Source organism: Mastomys coucha, unplaced genomic scaffold (genome assembly GCF_008632895.1).
Source record: "Mastomys coucha isolate ucsf_1 unplaced genomic scaffold, UCSF_Mcou_1 pScaffold5, whole genome shotgun sequence".
Classification (NCBI taxonomy): Eukaryota; Metazoa; Chordata; class Mammalia; order Rodentia; family Muridae; genus Mastomys; species Mastomys coucha.
In genome coordinates this window covers 97,719,953-97,731,493 of record NW_022196911.1, presented here as the reverse complement: position 1 = coordinate 97,731,493, position 11,541 = coordinate 97,719,953, and the positions used below count along the sequence as shown (strand labels likewise).

The following is an 11,541-nucleotide window of genomic DNA, read 5'->3' as shown; positions in this document are numbered from 1 at the left end:
CTAGGCAGCTGTTTCAGCAGCACCCCAGGCCATGTGTAAAGACTCATGTAAGCTGTACGGGTCTGGGGTAGTTCAGAGACTCACCAGTCAGATCATAAATAAATTTTAGGAAGTGGCTTTTATTTAGATACTGGTGCCAGGGCTACACCCTGTGAAAGGACTCTGGGCAGCTCAAGCATGGTGGGCATGGGTCTGGCAGGCCTTGCCCTTCTCCCCAGTTCCCTCTGCCATGCTAAAAACCATTAGATTACATTCCTAAAGCTAGCCACCAAGATCTATTCCATATTTGGCCATTTCCTCCTGAGGCTGACTACCAAGGCCCAGCTATCAAACAATGTATTGGAGTCCAACAATCAAAAGCCCTCTTTGGCTCACCTAATTAACATGCCCAATTAAAGTTAAATACCTCATGCTAGCACGGGGTTTCCCCTTACAACTTCACAGGAACCACCATTTTCTTATGGGCATGTCTGTCTCCTCTTTATCCAGAGGCAGGGACCAAAATACCGCCTTCTTTCCCTTGTCCCCATCCCCTTCTCCTCTTCTTTTTTTCTTTTTTTTCTTTTTTTAAAAGATCTATTTATTTATTATATGTAAGTACACTGTAGCTGTGTTCAGACACCCCAGAAGAGGGCATCAGATCTCATGACAGATGGTTGTGAGCCACCATGTGGTTGCTGGGATTTGAACTCAGGACCTTTGGAAGGGCAGTCAGTGCTCTTAACCACTGAACCATCTCACCAGCCCTCCTTCTCATCTTCTATCTTTTGCCTTCATCATTTAATTCCTGGGAGCAAATAAATCTCTACTTTACTGAGAGCTTGGGTCTTGGGAGTGGTGTGCTTGCAGGGATCTGTTACATCCTGCAGCCTGGAGTCAAAGTTACATCCCACTTACTGCAAACTGAAGGCTTACCGTCTGTTTTGTAAAGTACTGGCTATCTCTAGCAAAAAAAAGCTTTTGTCTCCTATGACCTTTTATCTCTCATAAACAAGTTCTGTTAAAATTGTACAAGACTAACCAATGACTAAACCAACCAAGAGCCCTTAATACCTGGACTGCCAACTTTGGTTTATAGCACAATAATCTCTTAAAGATATTTTTATCTGCATATACACCTGCATACCAGAAGAGGGCATCAGATCTCACTATAAATGGTCAAGGGCATCATGTGGTTGCTGGGAATTGAACTCAGGTCCTCTGGAAGAGCAGTCAGTGCTCATTACTGTTAAACCACCTCTCCAGTTCCAAGCACAGTAAATGTTAAGATTTAAAAGTTATTGGTGGCTGGGCAGTGGTGGCACACGCCTTTAATCCCAGCACTTGGGAGGCAAGGCAGGCAGATTTCTGAGTTGAGGCCAGCCTGGTCAGAGTGAGTTCCAGGACAGCCAGGGCTACACAGAGAAACCCTTGTCTCGGAAAAAAAAAAGTTATTGGTGGGGCTAGAGAGATGGCTCAGTGGTTAAGGGCACTTACTGTTTTTCCAGAGGTCCTGAGTTCAATTCCCAGCAACCACATAGTGGCTCACAACCATCTGTAATGGGATCCGATGCCCTCTTCTGGTGTGTCTGAAGACATTGACAGTGTATTCACATACATAAAATGAATAAATAAATCTTTTTAAAAAAAGTTATTGGTGGCACATCCCTTTAATCCCAGCACTAGAGGGGAAAGTGGATTTCCGTGAGTTTGAAGCCAGCCTGATCTACAGAGAGAATTCCAGAACAGTCGAGGCTACACAGAGAAATTCTGTCTCTGAAAACCAAACCAACCAACCAACCAAATGCCCCCATCCCCAAACCCCCAAAGTTAGCTATCAATGTACACATCACGAATCTTCTGGGCTAACACAGTCTTTAGAGTCTTTTCTGGCTAAAATTGTTTCTGCTTCTTTAAGAGAATGGGGTGGGATGTGTAGGTTTCAGAAACTTCCTGAGCCTTTCAAGTTTTATTTACTTCCTCACTATTAACAGGTTTCCATGCTGTCTCCAGGTGGTAATGTTCCCATTGAAAAGAAACCCCTGCTGGGCAGTTGTGGCCAAGATTGCCTTTAATCCTAGCACTTGGGAGGCAGAGGCAGGCAAATCTCTGAGTTCGAGGCCAGCCTGGTCTACAGAGTGAGTTCCAGGACAGCCAGGGATACACAGAGAAACCTTGTCTTGAAAAACCAAAAAAAAAAAAAAAAAAAAAAAAAAGAAAAAAAAGAAAAAAGAAAAAAGAAAAAACAAACAAATAAATAAATAAAAGAAAAGAAAATAAACCCCTATACCAAAGGGCTACAGAGCATGAAGACCAGATCCTGAAGCCTTCATAAGGACTTAATAAAGCCTCCTGAAAGAATGCAAGAGACTATGCAAGGCAGCAAGTTATGAAACTTCTGGTTAGCCAAATAAGGCCTCAACAGAACACTCAGACTAGCCAAAGAAAGCAGCTTAACTGCTTTCATTCTCACAAGAGAATGGCTTAGGTCTCAAAGACTCTCAAGACAAAGCCTATTAACATATCAAAGTGGACTCTGGCTGCCAGTTCCCCTATCCTAAACCTCTCTAAACCCTGGAATTCCCTTTCCTGCCCCAGCTTCTCTTCCTATAAAACACAGCCAGTTTGGCTCCCCACTCATGGTTCTCTTGGTGCTAATTCTCATAGCTCCAATCCAGGATGTCTCCGAGTCCTCTTGACTCCCTCTCCTCTTCCTCTCTCGTTCCTCTGCTGCCCCCACCCCTCATGAACTGGCCTATTCTACTGGCCATGTTCATTCTGGACTCTTCTAGATTCCTAGAGCTCATCCACATATCAACAATAAAACCTTCCCCTCAACTACACCTAGTAGTATAAGTTTTTTCTCTGCCTTGGTGACTCAGACAGAGGCCAGATCAGTCTAGATTAAAAACAGACAAAGGCCGGGTGGTGGTGGTGGTGGTGGCCCATGTCTTTAATCCCAGCACTTAGGAGGCAGAGGCAGGCGGATTTCAGAGTTCGAGGCCAGCCTGGTATACAGAGTGAGTTCCAGGACAGCCAGGGTTACTCAGAGAAACCCTGTCTCAAAAAACAAAAACAATGGGCTGGCGAGATGACTCAGCGGGTAAGAGCACTGACTGCTCTTCCGAAGATCCTGAGTTCAGATCCCAGCAACCATATGGTGGCTCACAACCATCTGTGATGAGATCTGACACCCTCTTCTGGTGCATCTGAAGATAGGCTACAGTGTATTATGCCAGACAGAGCGGGGCTGGAGTGAGCAGAGAGGTCCTGAGTTCAATTCCCAGCAGCCACATGATGAGTCATGGCCATCTATACAGCTACAGTGTACTCATACACATAAAATAAAAAACCTTTAAAAAAAGAAAAACAAAAAACCAAAAGCAGACAAAGACAGGTTTATGGGGAGGCAGCTCTTGCTGGGTTGACTCATCTCACAGGTGGAGGGCAGTCAGGTTGCACATCTGGGCTAAACAGGGGGTTTTACAGATCTTAGACAAGGAGTGAAGATGTGCCAGCTAGAAGCTGAGATTGTGTTCATACATGGTCAAGAACCGAGCTCCCAGGACAGCCAGGGCTATACAGAGAAACCCTGTCTTGAAAAAAGAACCTAGCCCCTGTGCAGGCACTCTTGGGTGGGTTGCTGGAAATGAGGAGTGAAGACGTACGTGTTAGTCCAGAGTTTTCCCCAAGCAGATGGGGGAGTTTCCTCTGTCAGGATGGGGTTTGGGGAAGGAGGGCAAATGGAGTTTCCCAGCTTGTGCAGAGGTAAACAGGGGTTCTAGCCTAACATCCCGACCTTTTAGGGTATTAGGGATTCCAGTTCGGACCTAGCGACTTCTGTTTGTTTGTTTTTTTGTTTTGTTTTGTTTTTTCGAGACAGGGTTTCTCTGTATAGCCCTGGCTGTCCTGGAACTCACTCTGTAGACCAGGCTGGCCTCGAACTCAGAAATCCACCTGCCTCTGCCTCCCAACTGCTGGGATTAAAGGCATGCGCCACGGCAACCTAGCGACTTCTGGCTGGCATGGGCTGACGAGGGGAGGGGAAGTCGGGAGTCAGTGGGCTGGTGTTCAAAGGGAGGTATGGTCATAGGAGCATTTGGTTAACTGCCATATCCTAGAGAAGTTGAGAATCCATTTCTGGAGGAAGAGGGCAAGGCAAGGAAGGGGCTAGAATTAAAAGTGGGCACATTATTATCACCAGCTCTATGCCCGGGGCTAGCCAAGTGAAGACTGAAGCCTGCCAGCAAGAAGGAACGGAGATGTATTGTAAGACTCTGTGAGACCCTCAGAGAGTCTTAGCCCCAATGCGCTACCCACAGATCACAGCTTGACAACAGATTGCTGCAATAACATGAGGTTTACTGATCCAACCTGCGTGGCCAAAGCACATGGGGTTGCTCATCCTGGTAGGAAGAGGCAACCCAGAACTCAGAAAGCACACATCTTTTATACTTTACAGAGGCAACAGGGCTAGTTGGCTTATTCTGATTGGTGCAGAATCAAACAAAGGATCTCTTCAGGCATTGGTTGGCTTGCTCAAGGGGGCTGGTTTTGGCTTCATTGCCCCTTTACCTAACTCTTGTTCCTGGCAAGCCCCTGGAATGGGTCATTCTGGAAAGTCCCGGAATTTTTGTAAGGTTAGGGTGTTCTTGAACCCCAGTACAGGGAGGGGTAGGGTCTAATCTTGTTCTTACAGGTTATGTTGTGGTGAGCAGCTCAGCTCTCCTGACCTTTAAGAACTTTTGTTTTTCTTATACAAGCAGATGTCTCTACTATAGGTAGTTTTGGCTTATTATTTCTCTCTCAAAAGTCTTGTTTTTACCTTTATTTCTACATTCCCAGATATTGTTTCTATATTCTCAAAAACTTGGTTCCTATATTCCCAGAACCTTGTTTCTACAGCTTGGTTTTTCACTCTGGTCTCTACCAGATCAAATTCACTGATATCCGGGCTCTTGAAGGACCTAGAGATGTGAAGGGAGGTAGTTTAAGCAGTCTGTGAAGCTTGCCTCTGGGGCTAGCTGCTGTGACGCTGTCTTGGATGCAGATATTGAGAAAACACCTGGATTTGGCAGGGAACTGGAACACACACACACACACACACACACACACACACACACACTAGGGGCAGAAGATAAAGTTAAGTATGCTAAGGAGAAAATAGTCCTTTAAGAGACAACGTTGTCAGCCGGGCGGTGGTGGTACACGCCTTTAATCCCAGCACCTGGGAGGCAGAGGCAGGCAGATTTCTGAGTTCGAGGCCAGCCTGGTCTATAGAGTGAGTTCCAGGACAGCCAGGGCTATACGGAGAAACTGTGTCTCAAAAAAAAAACCAAAAAACAAAACAAACAAATAAATAAATAAAAGAGACAATGTTGCCTTGCCGCTGGGACTAAGCCCTTCAAAGACTTTTTCAGGATAAACCCGAAACTGTTACAGAGATCCCACGGGTTGTGGAAGTGACCATTAAGGACAGTGATTTGTGTCCTGCCTCAGGAAGGGGACTTGCAGCAAGAGACTCCTGCTCTCGACATGCCTTGTTAGGAAGGAAGAAGGAACCCAGAGTTCACTGGATATTGAGAAAAGGGTTGGCAGACTTTGAAGCCATGGGAGCAAAGCTTTGGAGTCAGCTCCATGCACAACATGGACAGTGTTTAGAACCTGGCAGTTGGGAGCGGCTCTCTGAGGCAGAGGCTCCAGGACATTGTCGTCTCATGTTTCCTCATGAGAACTTAGAGCAAGCAGTCAAGCCTCTCTTTTTTTTTTTAATTTATAAATATTTATAATGTTATGTATATGAGTACACTGTCGCTGTCTTCAGACATACCAGAACAGGGCCTCAGATCCCATTACAGATGGTTGTGAGCCACCATGTGAGCCCTGCCTCTCTTTTCAATAAAAAAAAAAAAAATGCATCTTTCTAAATTGGTGCTAGAGAAATACCCTTTCCTTGCTGGCTTGGATCTAGCACCAAAGTGGCATCGGATTAAACAGCATATCAGGGGCTGGAGAGATGATTCAGTGATTAGGAGCACTGACTGCTCTTCCAAAGGTCCTGAGTTCAAGTCCCAGCAACCACATGGTGGCTCACAACAATCTGTAATGAGATCTGACGCCCTCTTCTGGTGTGCCTGAAGTCAGCTACAGTGTACTTACAAATAATAAATAAATTTTAAATAAACCTTTAAAAAAAGACACGTTTAAAAAAAGTGTGTTTATCTGTTTATCTATTTATGTTTGACACTTATTTATGTATGTATGTTTGACAGGGTAAAAGTGCATTCCAGGGAGAAATTGGAGTAAGCTGTCCTCAAAATGAAGGTAGTAAGTAGGCCTTGAGCTCTGTAGTGGATTTATCTTTTATTTTTACTGTGTCTTAGTTTCCTTCCACTGCTGTGATAAACACTATGAACAAAAGAAACTTGATAAGGGAGTGTGTACTTTGGCTTACATGTCCCTGTCATAGCCAACCACTGAGGGAAGGCAAGGCAGGAACTCAATCAGGGCAGGAACCTGAAAACAGGAGCTGATGCAGAGGCCATGGAGAGGGCTGCTTATGGGCCTGCTCTCTGTGCTTGTTCAGCCTGCTTTCTTTCTGTACCATCACTATCATCTTCTTCTTCTTCTTCTTCTTCTTCTTCTTCTCCTTCCTCTTCTTCTTCTTCTTCTTCTTCTTCTTCTTCTTCTTCTTCTTCTTCTTCTTCTTCTTCTTTTCTTCTTCTTCTTCATCAACATCATTTTTTTTTTAATTTATTTTTTGGTTTCTCTGTGTAGCCCTGGCTGTCCTGGAACTCACTCTGTAGACCAGGCTGGTCTCAAACTCAGAAATCCTCCTGCCTCTGCCTCCCAAGTCCTGGGATTAAAGGCGTGCACCACCACTGCCCGGCCATCATCATGTTTTGAAACAAGGTTTCTCCATCCCCTGGCTGTTCTGGAACTCACTCTGTAGACTAGGCCCCAAACTCACAGACCTGCCTCTGCCTCCCCAGTGCTGGGATGAGAGGCCTGCACCACCATGTCCAGCCCAGCCTTCTTCCTTAAACCACGATGTACCACATGCCCAGGTGTGGCACCATCTCCAGTGAGCTGGACCCTCCCACATCAATCATTAGTCAAGAAAATCCAGACTTGCCTACAGGCCGGTCTATTGTTGCTATTTTCCTCAAGCGAAGTTCTCTCTTCCTCGAGGACCCTTGTCTCATTGACAAAAACCTAAGCAGCTGACTGTGTGACTTTTTTAACTGCTAAATCTAGGGTCTTTCGCTTGCCGAAGCACGCTCATCCATCTATAGCCCGTCCACTTATCTTTTTTGTTGGCTTGTGTATGCCAGGTGGACCTCAAATTCCTTCGGCAGTCAAAATTGTCTTGGTATTTTTGATCCTCATACCCACACCCCCAAAGTATGTGATTCAGGTTGATTGATTGATTTCAGGTATGTGACATGAACCTGGGTTTTATGTGTTGCTGAGGATCAAAACAGGTCTTTGTATGTCGGGCAACTGTTGGGCTCTATTTGGCCCTGGTTTGGGCCTTGAGGACAAACCTGAGCCTGGCTTGAGTTTTGTAAACTGTCTCACTCATTTCCGTACTGGAGTGACTCAGCATAACCCGCTTAAGCCTGTCTTTGCCTAGATCCTGCTGACATAGAGTAACTTTGTTGGCTCCTTCAGTCACCCCAGCCGCCTCGTCAACTTTCCCCTCCCCCTACGCCATCTCACCCCAGCTGAAAACTCCACCTCCTCTCTCAGCCCTATATAAGAGAAAGGATTGATACATAAAAACGAGTTCCTGCTTCCACAGACACCCAGCTCGGAGGCAGGAGCGACACTCACCATCCCGCTCAACCCCGAGAGGATCTGCTGGACTGAGCTCTCTCCCTCTCGCCTGGTTCTGTCGGCAGAGAGCCTGCCCGGCAGGGCAACCAACCATTCTACCAACTGAGTCACACTCACGCACGCGCGCACACACACATCACTGTCTCCGGCTTCCAAGTACTAGAATTACACTTACACTATGCAATGATCTTGATGCTTTTGTTTTCACTCACTAAAGTAGCAGTTTCTGAAGCAGAGACTAGGAAGAGATTCCAGGCATCGAGCATTGATCCACTGATCCCTTTCCTTTCCTGCCCAAAAGGGGTTCCTTTCATTTCGCTTGCACATAGACGGTCACTGCGAAGCTCTGGCCAGTCTGAAACACTAGGTCCTCTTATGGACCAGCCTGTGGAATTGAATAATCCTCCAAAGAACCCAAACCGAAGTAGTTTCGTCTACTTTTAAAACGAGAGGAGCGGTGGGAGGAACTTTAGAAATGTAGGACCAGGCAGTTCGACATAGCAAGTCCTGGGATAGCCAGGGATACATAGAGAGTTCCTGTCTCAAAATATAAATGAAAGAAATCCTTCTTTGGGGGCAGGCTGAGGCAGGAGGATCACAGGGAAATCTCACATCAGTCAGTCCGGGCTTCCTAGGCCAGAGACTCCCATGTTGAAAACCGGAGGAACAAGGAAAAGAAGGAGCGAAGGGGAAGGTCCGGGGAGGACAGAAATCCCAGAGCAATAGCTCTAGCAGAGGAGCTGCAATTCCCTTCTCCCAGGGAATTCGCTCCGCCCGCCCCTCTAGGAGATCAGATCCTGTCTCCCCCGACCCCCTCGCCCCATTCGCGGACTTCACCTCAGGCGAGACCCGACGCTACTAGATAAAAGATGGGGAGTGTGTGTGGCGGGGGCCGGGGAAGCTCTTGTGGTGGGTGTTGTCAGTCGTGTGTCTGAAAGACTGTGCCGAAGAGCCCGGCCGAGCCTCGGGCATCTGTAGCGGTGCCCGGCAGCGCGGAATCCGAAGGCGCGCTGGGCGGGGCATGCAAATAAGGACGCGGCCCGGTCTCCGCGGAACTCTGGGAACGAAAAAAAAAGCGCAACAAAAACTTCTCGACCCCCTTGGATCCATCCCTCAGGCTTTCCGTGGGGTAAAGGCGGCGGACACGATAGAGCAGGAAGGTCGGTGTCTGGCGCCTGTTTGGGGGGCGCGCGAGTGGCGTTGACCGTGAGTTGAAGGTGTGTGCGCCAGTGAGTGTCTTGGGCGTGTGGGCTCGGTCAGGTATCGCTTCTCGGCCTTTTGGCTAAGATCAAGTGTAGTATCTGTTCTTATCAGTTTAATATCTGATACGTCCTCTATCCGAGGACAATATATTAAATGGATTTTTGGAAATAGGAGTTGGAATAGGAGCTTGCTCCGTCCACTCCACGCATCGACCTGGTATTGCAGTACCTCCAGGAACGGTGCACCCCTCCGGGGAACAAACGACAGTTTAAGAAAAGAGATTTGATCTGAAGGTTCTCTCTTCTCCCTAGAACTAGTCACTTAGTTAATTAACGTTTCACTGATAAGTTCTTCTCTGCTCTGACTTTCAGTCTAGCCTTTAAGTTTTATGCAGAGATCATTTATACTTTATCTGTGTGTAGGGTAGGTAAGTTAGTAAGATTCTACTAGTCTTATTTTACATATAAATAATACCATTTTCCATTTCTCCAATGTATCTTTTTGGTACCTGTGTCAGGTGGCTACAGTTGTGTGACTTTTGCATCCTACTCCTTTGTTTACTGCATAAACAATAAACTACTTTTTTTTGACAGTACTGTTTTGTCGCTGTACCTATAAAACTGTAAGTTGAAGTAATGTATGGTGATGTAACTCCAACAATATTCTTTTTGATGAGGATTGCTCGGCTTTCAGGATCTTTAAAGATATTCACCCTCCTACAGTATCTGGGAGAAGAGTCACTAGAATCTTTATTGGGAATGTATTGAATCTGTAAATTGCTTTGGGTAAGATGGTCATTTTGTCAACATTATTCTTTTGAAAGCCAGAAGACAGGCAGTCAGATTTGTTTGTTTGGTTGGTTGGTTTTTCGAGACAGGGTTTCTCTGTGTAGCCCTGGCTGTCCTGGAACTCCTCTGTAGACGAGACTGGCCCGGCTGGCAGTCAGATTTCTATCTTCAGTCTTTCTCAGTTTATTTTTCCAGTTTTTGTTTTGAGTCAGGGTCTGTGTGTCTCTAGGTGTTCTAGAATGCACTATGTTAAACCAGGCTGGCCTGGAACTCGGGGATCTATCTGCCTGCCTAGAGTACGCAAAAGGTAAAGGGTGAGCTTTTCTTTTTCTTTTTTAAACTTTTTTGTTTAAAAGGCATTTTAATTCTAAGAGCATTTTTGCTTTGGATAAGTGTAAATAGGATTACTTCTGTTTCGTTCTTGTGTGTCCTGCTGGTTTGGCTGGACTTGTCTGTTTGCGACAGGGTTTTTCTGTTTAGTCCTGAATGTTTGGGAACTCATTCCATAGACCAGGCCTGCCCCCAAATCACAGGGTCCCGTCTGTCTCTGCATCTGTTGCTGGGATTAGAAGTTTGTCACCACCGCCCAGCTATTGTTAATTTTTTATCCTGCCAGGTTGTATAAAGTGTTCTGAGTTCTAAGTTTTCTGGCTGAATGAGGTACTTCTTAGAATACAAATAATTGTGAGAGGTCCTAATGACAGGCTATAGAATTGTCATGCAGCCTTTATTATGTATTTCCTGTATTTTAAAAATTGTGTGTGCACACGCGTGGCTGTGTGTGCACACTTGAGAGTGTGTTTGCATAAGATTCTCCTGGAGCTGGAATGAATGAGTAGTAAACTCCCCAACATGAGTGCTGACAACCAAACTCCAGTCTCTAGAATAAAGCCAACTTCTTTTTTTTTTTTTTTAAAGAATTATTTTATTTCATTTTTATGTGTATGAGTACACTGTAGCTGTACAGATGACTGTGTTTGATCATGTGTGTGGCTGCTGTTGATCTCAGGACCTCTGCTCAGGTTCGCTTCGGCCCTGCTCGCTCTGGCGTAATTTTCTGCAGTTATAGATGCACCAAAAGAGGGCGTGCGATCTCATTGTGGGATCCGAACTCAGGACCTTCGGAAGAGCAGTCAGTACTCTTACCCGCTTAGCCATCTCGCCAGCCCTAAAGCCAACATCTTGATGGGAAGGTTTTCTTTTTGGTTTTTTCGAGACAGGGTTTCTCTGTATAGTTCTGGCTGCCCTGGAAGACAGACTGGCCTCGAACTCAGAAATCCGCCTGCCTCTGCCTCCCAAGCGCAGGTTTCTTAAAAGAAAACCTTTAAGCAGAATGAGAGAAGAATGTCTATTACAGAGGATTAAAGTCTAGAAATATTGAGAACCAGGAATACCAGGCTCCTGGTAAGAGACACTTGTGGAACAGGGGTGGGGGGGCGCCTCAAAAAGGGAGAATACAAATAACAAAAACTTGAAACGGGAAACAAATCCAGAGATTCCAACATAGTTTGAAAGAAATGCTGTGTTACAAAACCAACTTACTTTTAAAAGCAAAGCCCGGTATCATGAAAACATTTACTTTTTGTGAAAACAGGAAAAAAGGCTAGACTCAAAGTCAGAGCAGAGAAACTTAGTTAAGTAACTAGGACTAGGGAGAAGAGAGGACCTTCAGATCAAATCTCTTTTCTTAAACTGTCGTTTGTTCCCCGGAGGGGTGCACCGTTCCTGGAGG

The 11,541-nt window shown here is 45.7% G+C and overlaps 1 non-coding gene across 1 annotated transcript; it reads left to right on the top strand.

The window, feature by feature from the left end:
• Nucleotides 1–9,080: 9,080 nt before the first annotated feature.
• LOC116079495 lies at nt 9,081–9,271 on the top strand. The gene has a single exon (XR_004114034.1). It is a non-coding gene; the product is annotated as a U2 spliceosomal RNA (small nuclear RNA).
• Nucleotides 9,272–11,541: the final 2,270 nt, after the last annotated feature.